Source organism: Phoenix dactylifera, chromosome 9 (assembly GCF_051530095.1).
Source record: "Phoenix dactylifera cultivar Ajwa chromosome 9, Ajwa_hap1_PhDact_Kaust_v1.1, whole genome shotgun sequence".
In the NCBI taxonomy this organism is placed as follows: domain Eukaryota; kingdom Viridiplantae; phylum Streptophyta; class Magnoliopsida; order Arecales; family Arecaceae; genus Phoenix; species Phoenix dactylifera.
In genome coordinates, this window is record NC_143198.1 from 9,579,364 (window position 1) to 9,592,825 (window position 13,462).

The following is a 13,462-nucleotide window of genomic DNA, read 5'->3' on the forward strand; positions in this document are numbered from 1 at the left end:
CTAATCAATCATACCTACATAAATATGATAAATTAGTTAAGGATAAGGACTCTATCACTAAAGAAAATTTAGAACTTAAGACAAGCAATCAACTCTTAACTCAAAAGACTAATACCTTGAGTAAAGATAATGAAAAATTAACTAAGGAAATTTCAGAACTTAAAAACAATAAACAAATCTTAAACGAGAATTTCATAAAAGATTTAAACATTCTAAAAACCGAAAAACAAACTCTAACTAAAGAACTTGAAAAGTACAAACCTTTGGTTGAAAAGTTTACATATAGTTCTGAAAAATTGAATATGATACTTAATAGTCAACGAGCAGTATTTAATAGAGCGGGTTTAGGGTATAAACCAAAAAACAAGCAAAAACTTCTTAGTAACTTCTTTGTTAAAGCTGGGGAAAGTAAAACTAAGAAAATAACCTGTTTTTGTTGTGGAACCTTAGGACATAAAGTAAATGTGTGCGATTATAGAAAAGGTAAAACTAAAAGAAAAATTAAAAGGGGATGGGTTCCAAAAGGAACCGACATGACTAACCATGAAGGACCCAAGAAAACTTGGGTACCTAAGATTATATGATCTACTTGTGTAGGAGTGTCTTGCAGCCAAGGTCAACAAAAATTGCTGGTACTTGGATAGTGGCTGCTCAAGACACATGACGGGTGACAAGGATCAATTCTTCACCCTTGAAGCTAAGAAGGGAGGTGCTGTGACTTTTGGAGACAACAACCAAGGTCACATCATTGGTATAGGTAAAGTACAAATTACCCCTTCTACTTTTATTGATAATGTTAGGTATGTTGACGGTCTTAAGCATAATTTATTAAGCATTAGTCAATTATGTGATAAAGGTTATGATGTTATGTTTAAACCATCACTATGCATTGTAACAAACCCAAATGACAATAGTTTAGTTTTTAAAGGAATAAGACGTGGGAATGTGTATGTTGTAGATCTTGAGGATCTTGCCAAACACAACCCATGCTTAGTTGTTAATGAAACTAAGGACAATGATGCTAGTTGGCTATGGCACCGTAAGTTAGGTCATGCAAGCATGGACACAATATCTAAATTAGTTAAAAGAGATTCCGTGATAGGTTTGCCAAAACTAAGATTTGAAAAGAATAAAATATGTGAAGCTTGTCAATATGGCAAACAATCTAGGAACTCCTTTAAATCCATAAAATGTGTCTCTACTTCTAGACCTCTAGAATTATTACACATGGACCTATTCGGACCAACTAGAACAACAAGCCTAGGTGGAAATAAATATGGTCTAGTTATTGTAGATGATTATTCTAGATACACATGGGTCATGTTCTTAGCTCATAAGGATCAAGCATTTTCTGTTTTCAAGAAATTCCATAAAGAAGTAACCAATGCTAGAGATACCTCAGTAATAGCTATTAGAAGTGACCATAGTACCGAATTTGAAAATCATTTATTTGATGAGTTTTGTAGTAAAAAGGGAATAACACACAATTTTTCTGCACCTAGGACACCACAACAAAATGGAGTTGTGGAGAGGAAAAATAGAACTCTAGAAGAAATGGCTAGAACTATGTTATGTGAAGGTAACCTCCCTAAGTACTTTTGGGGAGAAGCCATTAATACTTCTTGTCATATATTAAATAGAGTTTTATTGAGACCCATTATAAAGAAAACACCTTATGAACTTTGGAAAAACAGAAAACCAAAGGTAAATTACTTTCATATTTTTGGATGTAGGTGTTTTGTTCATAATAATGGGAAAGATAATCTAGGTAAATTTGATTCTAAATCTGATGAGGGCATATTCTTAGGATATTCTACAACTAGCAAAGCCTATAGGGTCTTTAATAAAAGAACCTTAGTTATAGAAGAATCTATACATGTTGTATTTGATGATTCTAGCGACATTTCTTCTAGCAAGAGAGTTAATTTTGATGATGATGCTGAAATTCTTGAAGAAAAGATAGATGAGATGACATTACAAGATATCAATCAAAAATTAATTGAAGATGCATCATCAGGCCAAGAGACTATAGTAGATCATGGGCTAACTAAGGCTTGGAGGTATGCTCACGGGCATCCTAAGGAATTAATTCTAGATGATCCATCACAACCTGTTAGGACTAGAGCATCCCTTAGGAACTTAAATAATCATCTAGCCTTTGTTTCACATTTTGAGCCCAAATACATAGAAGAAGCCGAAAATGATGTAAATTGGATAAATGCAATGCAAGAAGAATTAAACCAATTTACTAGAAACAAAGTATGGAATCTAGTTGAAAGACCTTCTGAATATCCAATTATAGGTACCAAATGGATTTATAAAAATAAACTTGATGAAAATGGAATTGTAATAAGGAATAAGGCTAGACTAGTAGCAAAGGGCTATAATCAAGAAGAAGGTATAGATTTTGATGAAACCTTTGCTCCTGTAGCTAGACTTGAGGCTATTAGATTATTATTAGCATATGCATGCTCTAAGGACTTCAAATTATTTCAAATGGATGTAAAAAGTACATTCTTAAATGGGTATATTAATGAGGAGGTATATGTAGAACAACCTCCTGGTTTTGAAAATCATCAATACCCCAATCATGTTTATAAATTGAACAAAGCACTTTATGGGTTGAAACAAGCACCTAGAGCATGGTATGAAAGGCTTAGCAAATTTCTATTAGAACATGAGTTCTCTAGGGGTAATGTAGATACAACACTATTTCTGAAAAAGCAAAACAAAGATATGTTGTTAGTGCAGATTTAGGTTGATGATATCATTTTCGGTGCTACTAACAATCGCCTCTGCGAAGAATTTGCTGATTTGATGCAGAGTGAATTTGAGATGAGCATGATGGGAGAGCTGAACTACTTCCTCGGGTTTCAAATCAAACAGTCCGAAGGAGGCATCTTCATCAATCAAGCCAAATATATCAAGGAGATGCTCAAGAAGTTTGATATGGAGGGAAACAAGTCAATCAGCACCCCCATGAGCTCATCATATAAATTAGACCAAGATGAATCAGGTAAATCTGTAGATCAGAAACTATATAGAGGTATGATAGGATCTTTATTGTATCTTACTGCAAGTAGGCCTGATATCATGTTTAGTGTTTGCATGTGTGCAAGATATTAGTCTAATCCTAAGGAATCACATCTAATTGCAGTTAAGAGAATCTTTAAATACCTAATAGGAACTAAGAACATAGGTTTATGGTATTCTAAAGAATCTAGTCTGAACTTAATAGGATATACAGATTCAGACTTTGCTGGATGTAAACTTGATAGAAAAAGCACCAGCGGATCATGTCAATTCCTAGGAGAAAACCTAATCTCATGGTTTAGCAAGAAACAAAACTCGGTTGCATTATCTACTGCTGAAGCTGAATATGTTGCAGCCGGGAGTTGTTGTGCTCAAATCATATGGATCAAACAACAACTAGAAGATTATGGCATTAAACAAGATAAAATACCCATTAATTGTGATAATACAAGCGCCATTAATCTAACTAAAAATCCAATTCAGCATTCAAGAACTAAACATATTGAGATAAGACATCACTTCATAAGAGATCATGTACTGAATGGTGATGTGACACTACAATTTGTTTGCACTAATGATCAATTAGCTGACATTTTTACAAAACCCCTAAGTGAAGAGAGATTTAGTGTGCTTAGGAGGGGATTAGGAGTGATTGATCCATCCTAGTGGTATTATCCACTAGATTCATTGATTTTGATGATTAGATTGTGATTAATATAGAGTTTTGTTTCAATGATCATCAAATCAGATCATAATTTAGTGATTTTCCCTCATTCGGCACGAATATAGCATGATTTTAAGGTGCGTGCCAGGGTTCGAGACGACTCGAGCATGTTTCAGAGTCGGCTCGTAAGGGAGAGTCGACTCGTGCATTCACGGGAGTCGACTCGAGAACAATGGCAGCAGAGGGGGAGTCGACTCGCATATAGCCGGGAGTCGACTCGAGGTCAATAGGCGCATAAGAAGAGTCGACTCGCGCATATTTTGGAGTCGACTCGAGGCCGAGTCGACTCGCGACTCAGTGGAGTCGACTCGCAGTCGGGATCCGACTTTTTAACCCTAACTTCATCGCTTAGAAAATATTTCTTTTCACCGCCGCCACTGTTCAAAACCCTAGAGTCGACTCGTAGATCGTCTCCGGCCGCCCTAGGTCCTTTTCCCGTCGATTTTTCATCGCCCATTAGGTTTTCATCCCATTCTAGGTCAACCATGCCTCGCAAATCCGTTGTCTCAAGCCGGAAGAGGCCCCATTCCGCAACCGGTGCCGAGCGGCGTTCCAAGGCTCGGAACGACCCCGTGAGGCCACAAACTCCGGCTCGTTCCCCGCCGAGGGCGGTTCCCGCGAGGCCGTGCGCCGGGAAGGCGGTCTCCACCGGGAGATACGTCGATTTCGACTATCTCTCCCAGGAGGGCTTCACCATAGGTGAGAGATTGCGTGTCCAGGGCTTAGAATATTTCCTTATATTAGATCTCCCCACATACCTTGGATTAGTTAGAGAGTTTTACGGTACCGTCCATCGGAGAGATGGGGGTATAGAGAGCACGGTAGCTGGTGTCCCTTTGTTCATTTCGGAGGATATCATTGCCCACATCCTCCACCTTCCACAAGTAGGGGTGGCTCCCACACATCCCGAGGATAGGACTGAGGCCCTTACGGCCATTCTAGGATACCCACCTCAGTCCCCCTTAGATGAGGTGTCCGCTAGCTCACTTCCTGTTGAGGTGCGGATCCTCCTGAGCATCTTGTCTAGGTCCATCTTCCCGAAGACTGGGCGCTTCGATTTTGTTTCTGAGAGGGACCTCGCCCTTATGTTTTATATTCTTCAGGACACCCCAATCAACTTCGCCAAACTCATTTATAGGTATCTATGTGAGCCACTAGATAGACCTAGGCTCACCCTTCCCTACGGTATGTTGTTCACTCTTTTGTTTAGGAAGTACGAGATTCCTATTCCAGAGGGGGAACCCTCTCGCGCATTGCGATGGACAGATCGCATGCGTCCGGGGACCCTACACAGGATGGGGTTTCGGAAGGTAGAGAGGACCTGGGTTAGGAAGTCTTCCACCTCCACACATACTACCAGACATTCCCCTAGTCCTGAGCCAGATTCTGACTATCCTGACTTTTCCTCCACTTCTGCTCCTACCACCTCAGCCGGACCCTCCTCCTCAGCTCCACCACCTATGGAGGTCCGGATCGCTCCTGAGCAGCTCCTGGAGTTGCGGCAGGAGATTGTCAGAGATCTACGGGATGATCTACTTCGGGAGCTCCGAGGTTCAGTGCCTGCTCCCACTCCTGCACCCACATCTTCTGAGTTGGTCCCTTCCTTGACTGCCGTGACTGACATGACGGCCCATGTACGGAAAGAGATCTACAATGTCCGGAGCTTGATCCAGGCTCAGTTCTCCAGCATGAGTGAGGTCACGGGTATCACTCGGAAGATGCGCGATGACATCCGGAAGGACATGAGCACCACTACTCAGGAGGCCGAGCGTTTGTCGAATGTGCTCATCGACAAGCTGGATGCACTTCAGAAGTCGGTGATCGAGCTCGACACGATGTATAGCAGGGCCACCTCGGCCATCATCCGACAGCTAGAGCACGTCACCAATGCGGTCCAAGCACTCGCTGAGCGCATGCCTCGAGGAGCCACATCCTCGAGAGGAGGAGTTACATCCTCGAGGAGACCTTAGCTGTTTTTGTGTTGACATATATTGTTTTGCTTTACTTATTGTATTCTCAAATGTATTTACATACAAATCAATACAATGAGTAGCCATATTTTCTGCAATTCTGTGCCATTTGATCTATGATTGATTGTGTGTTCTGATTACCTCCTTTTTGATACGATGACAAAAAGGGGAAGAAATATTTAATAGATATGTAAATGAAATCAACATAAAAGGAATCAAAATGAAAATTAAAACATAATTTGTTCTTAGTGGATTTGGTACCTCGAGGCTCATTATCTCTCTGTTGGGGCTCCTAATGGAGTAATCTCCAGAATCTATTCAAGGGATATTCGGAGATTAGTTGAATCCAACTCAAGAACAAATTGACAGATTTTCCCTCTAAAAACCAAAAATTTCAGTTCAAAAACTTCAATGTATTAAAAGAAAATTCAGAGAATCAAAACTAAGTAGAATGCATATGTTGAGGGGGAGAATCTGAATTTTTAAGAAAGCTAAATCATTAAATATATATAAGCCAAACAATTGATTGCATGATATGAAGGCTTATATAATTCCAAATGAAAGGGGGAGCTTTAATTCCAAAATTTATTGCTTCACACCTTTCAAGCTTGGATATATTAAATTATCAGACATTTGAATTCATTTATGGATTTTATTTCCTTGTTTATTGAGCAATTCACTTTACATATACTCAAAGTTTTGTCATCATCAAAAAGGGGGAGATTGTGGAGTGATTGATTGAAACCCTATTTGATTTTGATGAGCTCAAAGCATTTGAGTATATCTTATATTTTACTAATGAATTCAATTGAGTGTTTCAGTGAAAATCTTGTCTAAATGTCTCTAGACTTGGCTCAAGATATTTTGGATAAGGTATGAAGTCAGATTGAACCAAAGTCTGAGACTCGAGTCGACTCCAGGATATTACGAGTCGACTCCAAGCGTATCAGAATCACTGGCACGGGCTCGAGTCGACTCCAGACCAGTACGAGTCGACTCCGACTGAGAACAGACAGACAAACAGAAAGCATCAACTCAAAACCTGTCAGCGAGTCGACTCCTGAAGTGCGCGAGTCGACTCCGATGCTTACCGAGTCGACTCCGGAGTAATATGAATCGACTCCAAGAAGCTACAGACAGAAAAGTCAGAGAGCGTTATTTCGACCCTGAGATTCGAGTCGACTCCTGTGGAACGCGAGTCGACTCCGATGGTTGGCAGGTCGACTCCAAAGAAAGCGAGAGTCGACTCTCAGTGGTACACAAAGAAAAAGTCAGAGAGGAGTTTTCGGACTCTGAGATTCGAGTCGACTCCCGCAATACACGAGTCGACTCCAAGGCAGCGCTCCACCAAAAAGACAGAAGGCCAAGATTCGGAAACTGAGAGCCGAGTCGACTCCAGAGAAGTTCGAGTCGACTCCAAGACTGGACGAGCCAAAAGACAGAAGATCGGGAGTACGGGCTCTGAGCGCCGAGTCGACTCCCAGGATTATCGAGTCGACTCGAGTGGGCCAAGTTGAAAATTGGCTCCGTGGATTTCATGAGATGAGCCGACTCCGAAAATGCCAAGTCAGCTCCAGAAGTTGGCGAGTCGACTCCGGGTCAAGACGAGTCGACTCCCAGTCGAAGAGGCTACTTTAATTCAAATCCGGAACAGTTGCCGAGTCGACTCCTGATCGCGCGAGTCGACTCCGACCCCAACGGACATATTGTCAGGTTGTGCAGAGTGTGCAGAACGGGCAGAAAAAGGTGTCTAACGGCTAGTTTCCGTGGGGGATGGCTTAAATAGCCACAGAGGACTGTAGCAAAGTAGAGAAGCACCATTCCATTCAAAGAGATCAAGCCTTCATTCTCTGCAAGTTGGTTTTCAACGAAAAGAGGGAAGAGCGGCATTAACTCCATCCAACTTCCTCTTCCCAGCATTTAAAGAAGACTCCTCCTGCATTCAAGTCGACCAGACATTCAAGAGGAGACCCGAAGTTCAAGAAGCCCTACTCAACTCCAACTCAAACGTGTTTGAGGGCTTCTAACCTCTCTTCAGTTTATATTGTTATTTATCTGCTTTTGAGAAGCTTTGTTTTCTGTTTGTCCCTTTTATTTATATCTTGTCTTTGCTTGGTTCAATCGGGGGATTGAATCAAGGGTATAGAGGTTGGTTGGTGAGCCGAGTGTAAAACCAACGTGTGTAAGGGTTCGATTGTGATCCCGGAAAAACAATCGGGGTGGTTCTAGTCGGTGAGCCAGGAAAAACCGACCGAGTTCGTTGTGAGCTCGTAAAACAACAAGTTTGGTTGTGAGCTTGTAAAACAACCGGCTGTAATCCAAGGGGTTATAGTGAATTCCCAAGTGAGACTTGGGGAGTGGACGTAGGAGCAAGGGTTAGCTCCGAACCACTATAAAACATTGTGTTTGTGATTGATTGTCTCTCTCTATTTCTCTCATTTCATTCACAGCACATATAAACGAATCAATCATCACGCTAAAGCTTTAATTAGTCATCCACAAACGTTTTAAATAGCTAAGTTATTTTAAAACCCAATTCACCCCCCCTCTTGGGTTGTCTATCTGGGCAACAGAACCCCTTAAATTTTATCCCAATCAAAATATTCCGGCTTCTTGGGTTTCTCAAATAGTCAACATTTAGGGCCTGAAAACGACCAGGGTTTTCCGATCTCAATTCCATATAATTCACTGCATAATGTTTTAGTCTAATTCGAAGTGTTCAAATTGACAGTGTAATTATTATATTACATCATAGATTGTTCTATTGACACTATGGTTATTTAATATAAGTAATGAAATTGATGAAGTTTTTTTAAGTATTATAGCTAATAATTCAATATTGATTGTTACATAATTCAATATATATATATTTGATGATATTCATTGAAATATTCTTTCGAGGATTGAAAACTATATGTGGATCATGTATGTAGATGGAAAATATATTTGGGATGAAATTCTAGAATTATTCTTTGGCTTTACCTTGAATTTGAAATTTTAGATCTTTTCAAATTACAATGCAAATTGGGATTTTGATTGGAAGTGATTTAGTAAATTATGAGAATATTGGTTGTTTAAATTATTTTAAGATGGTCAACGATATTAACTCTGTGATTAAGAAATATTTTCTGATGGGTTTTCTTGTTGAGGAGAATTTCGTTGTCAATGAAAAGGATAGTGTTTTTGATTTTGACTGATACGGATATTATCGTATTATTAGTAGGTTCTTTTATTTGCTATGAAAAAAAGAGAGAGAGAAATTTGGCATCCCAAGTCTAGGATTAATAGTTTCTGCATTAGCTGATCTTGGATTTAGAATGTTTTAGCATAGATCTCTTTTCTCTTAAATTTGTAGCTTATGCTTTTGAAAGAATTAAGGAATAATTATCAAGCTTGAAGAAATAATTTTATTGGAGATTATAAAGTATTCATCTCGGTGGAATTATTAATAATTTAAATTCTCGTCTTTGGATCCAAATAATAGATCTTGTTCATGTCTATCGGAGATTATGTGATGTATATGAAACTTCAATTCAATGTTCGGATTTAAGCGGATCTAGGGTCTTTTGTCAATATTGTTGCGGTTGCTAATCAAATCTAGATTTGCATAAAGAATTTGAATTTTAGAAGCTTACATGGTTATGATGAAAGATTTTTGATAAATGCTAAAGATCTCGATGAAGAAAACTTTAGGAGAGATGGTTGAGTCGGTTTTACTCATTCATATTGATTTAACGCCTTCTAATTTGGAAGAGCATTAAGAGAATTCTTCGGGTTGATTTTACTTGTAGTTTGACTTAGAATCCTCTAGTTGAACTAATAAGAGAATTAAGATTCAATCAATTTTAAATCATAGTAACTAGCTTATATGATGGTTTGAATGCATCAATTGACTCAAGGGTGAATCTAGACGGATGTGCTCGAGGTAAATTAGGGGATGAGAATCAAAGATTTCTTTTTTGGCTTTACGTGGAAATTGAAATTTTGGATCTCTTTAGTTCATAATACAAAGTAGTATTTTGATCAAAAATTATTAGTGAATCCAAAGAATTTTGGTGGTTTGAATCAGAGTGCGCAGCGAAAGCGTAGTGGTATGAATTATTTTTTTTAAGTTGGTCAGAAGTATTATCTTTTTGATTCGGCAAGTTTTAAGAACAAAAGAATTGATCTATTTTCTTGTGTAGTAAGATTTTTTTGATAAACGAAAAGAAAATATTTTGATTCTTGTATATCGCCGCACTATTTTAGGTTCTCCAATTTTATGTCATGCTAAAGAAATTCTTAGCATCTTGAGACTAGATTTAATGGGCTATCAATTTTGACCTTCGGTTTAGAATATTTTGGTGTAGACCTCTTTTCTTTTGAATTTGAAGCTTGAACTTCTTCAATTAATATCAACCCTCTATCTAATTGAAAGAAATCAAGGTTATCCATTGATTTTGATGAATATTCTATAAGGAGTGGATTAGAATTGTTTATGATCTAATCTTGTGATAGATCGATTAATCAAGAGCAGTTGATATTTTGACAAAAAAAAAATTGATGTTCTTATTCAAACTTTAAGACGATTTTTATTTATGAGAGAGAAGCTTGACTTACATCATCTACAAAAAGAACTAAATTTGGAGGTATTGGACCTTATTCTTATGATAAGATGAAGTTGTATTGATAAGTAGAATTATTGGAAGATTTGAGTTAGTCTTCTAGTAGAGAAGAATGTTGTTGGTTCTATGAATAATCTGGAGGTAGCTATGTAATTTTCATCAGTGGGTTTTTCTATTGTTGACAATTTTTGGGAGAATCTTGGGCATCTTAAATTTAGTATTAACAGATTGATGGTTACTTGGTTGGACTTAGACCTGAAATGTTTTAACATGGATCTTCTATTCCTAATTCTGACATTGTTAATCTAGCTATTTGAAAGGGGCTTGAGGCTTTCCTAAGACAAAGATTAATCATTATATTATGGGAAAAAAACGAGGAGCATTTGATACTAAAGCTTTCTCCTACTTATATTTAACCGATTAAATTTCTATGTGGAATTAATCAAGAGAAATTAATTTCTTGGAGAAAAGAATTATGGCATTTTAATCCAAGGCTGGAAGGTTAGTCTTATTTTGAAAGAGATCAAAAAAACTTGCTACAAATCATAGATGGAAAGGATTAAGTTTTGAGATGCCATGATTTTGCCAAAATCTTGTGAGGTTGCATTTCGAGATGGAGATTGTTTAGAAGCTCGGGAATGATATGATATTTCCAAACTTTCAAAATTTGAAGCCTTAAATGAGTTAATTTCGAGGACGATTTTTTTTTTAGGAGGGGGAATGTGAGACTTTGGACCTGGGCCCGGTCAACTTGACCGGCCTAGTCCCAAGTTTCAGCCTCACGTGCAACAGGATGGAATGATCCCTCTCGAAGAAGAAGGAGCCCCTGTTTAGGGCTTCTTCTCCTTCTCCTTTGTGGTATCAGGGAGAGCCGCCACACCCAAGAAGAGGGAGGGGGGGTTCTTCTTCATGTTGCCGCTGAAGAGAGAGAGAGAGAGGGCCGTTGGGTCGGTCTTCTTTGGTACAGGTAGCCTTCTTCTTCCTTTGCCGTCGGAGAGGAAGAGAGGTGCCGGATCTTCGTCGGAGCGGAGGTAAGAGTCCCTAGCCTTCTTTTCCTCTTCTCTTAGTGCTTGGCCATGAGGTATTGTGGTTTGGAGTCGGCCAAGCACTGGATTTGGGTCCAAAACGGGGTGCTCTGCTTCGGCCTGTGTGCTCTATCCGCGGCATGTTCGCCGCCGGCAGCCACCAGGGGTGGTCGGGCTTGCTCCGCTACCTCTTGCCGCCGTCGGGGCCGGCCACCACGGTCGCCCCTGAGTCCGACTGAGAGGGAAGAAGAAGAAGAAGGGGGGTCATGGGCCCCCTGTTTCGCCAAAGGAGAAGAGAGGAGTCGGGAGAGGAAGGGAAAAGAAAAAGAAAAGAAAAAAAAGAAAAAGAAAAGAAGGAAAAAGAAAAGAATAATAAATAAATAAAGAGAGGGGATGGTTTACGGGTATGAACCCGAACTCGGGGTGCTAGGCACTTCTGCAGGATCAACTATGGGAGAATATTAAAATTTAAGTTTTTGTATACATATATTGTGATGAATTTTAAAAGAAGAATGTGATTTTTGGATATTAGGTTTTGAGAGGGATTTGCGAAATTAATTAGATTTGTTGTGGATCGCGTTCTCAAAGTAAGTAATGTAATCTTTTCGGTTAGATTTACAAATTCGATGCATGGTGTTATATGTCTATTTTTAGAATATTGTATAATTTCGATTGAACGTATTTGCTTTCGTTTGGATTATGTTTGATTGATTCGATATCATATTTTTGGTTTAGAACCTTGAACATAATGCAAGAAAAGATAATAATAACTCGTAATAGATTCGGACTTGCAGTCGGGCTATGTTGAGGATCTTGCCAATGGGGGCTAATACATTGGTATCGCAAGATTAGTCGGTGATATGACCCTGCCATATAAAATATGTGGTCTTAGTTCCTGGTTGTTGAGTTGAATATGATAACCTCAGTTCCTCGATTCATTCCGTGGCGCGAAATATTGAAAGAAATTAAGATATGAATGATATTTGGTTTGATACTGTATGTTTTCATAACTGAAGTATGAAATAAAGAACTAATTGAACTTCGACCTGGCTATGTTGAGGATCCAGCCAATGGGGACAGATACATTGACAATTGACTATCCTGAAGGACTCAACGCAAGAAGATTAGTCAGTTTTGATGACCCTGCCACTGGAAATATATGGTCATAGTCCAGGATCGACAACTTGAATCGAATATGCGAAATAATCTCGAATCCGTAAAAAAAATCTTAAAAATTTAAGAAATATTTGACTTGTACCTTGGAACTGCATATATATTTATTTTCTACATATTATTGCCTGATTTATCTAGCTAGAGTGTTTGTTTTGCTTATTATACATTTTTTTGTTATTTTACAGATTTCGAGAACTAGTCTATTGAGGTTCCAAAATGGGAGAGCGACTAGAAGGATTGTGGCCCAAGCTATCTTAGATTTGGGTTATTTAAGTTGAACTGTTATCTTGGACATTCATTAAGATTGTTGGACATTGCAAGGTTTTGTTATTTTAAGAACTAAGTTTTGCATGTTGGTAAATTATTGTTCCGCTGCGTATTTAGAACTGTGAGACTTTATGACTTAAGTTAGTCAATGGAATAAGATTGCATTTATTTAGCTGAATTATTTTGGATTTATATAATTGAGATGTTGGTTAAGATGCCTTGCATGCTCGTGGGAAGAGTTTTCTATGGGTGTACAGCAGTTGGCGCGTTCCCCTGGCTCGCGATTTCGGGCCGGGGGCGTGACAATATTAATATTTGGATAGGTCGACTACTCTTTTATTTAGGGAGAATTCCAACAAGTTAACTTCTATTGCATATGACTCTTCTTTATTTGGACTCTATTTGCATATGAACACTTGTTTGATCAATTTTATAAGCAATACATAATAGTGATAATCATTTTAGGATACAGTCATATCCATGGTATTCGTAGTCCATGGTTCCTTGCTCAACCGCCTTTTGTGAAAGAAACAACCATACATAATCATGTGTATTTTATACGACTCACTGTATGGGTCCGGTTCGTATCTTTAGACACGACTTTCAAAAATTTTATATTTAGTTAAATAGTTAGCTATCATTTTACTTCTGGATCCGTTTAGCATA

General features: G+C 38.7%; 1 protein-coding gene across 2 annotated transcripts in view; it reads left to right on the top strand.

The window, feature by feature from the left end:
* The window catches only part of LOC120112477 (uncharacterized), a 29,165-nt gene extending 16,188 nt beyond the window's left edge, over window positions 1-12,977 (top strand). The window contains exon 2 of one of the 2 annotated variants that reach the window (XR_015968716.2): window positions 12,715-12,977. The gene's annotated coding sequence lies outside the window, so the exon portion shown is untranslated. Of the gene's footprint in view, window positions 1-9,425; window positions 10,270-12,714 lie in introns of those variants that run through there. The other variant, XR_016396401.1, reaches the window with a different exon arrangement.
* The last annotated feature ends 485 nt before the right edge of the window (window positions 12,978-13,462 follow it).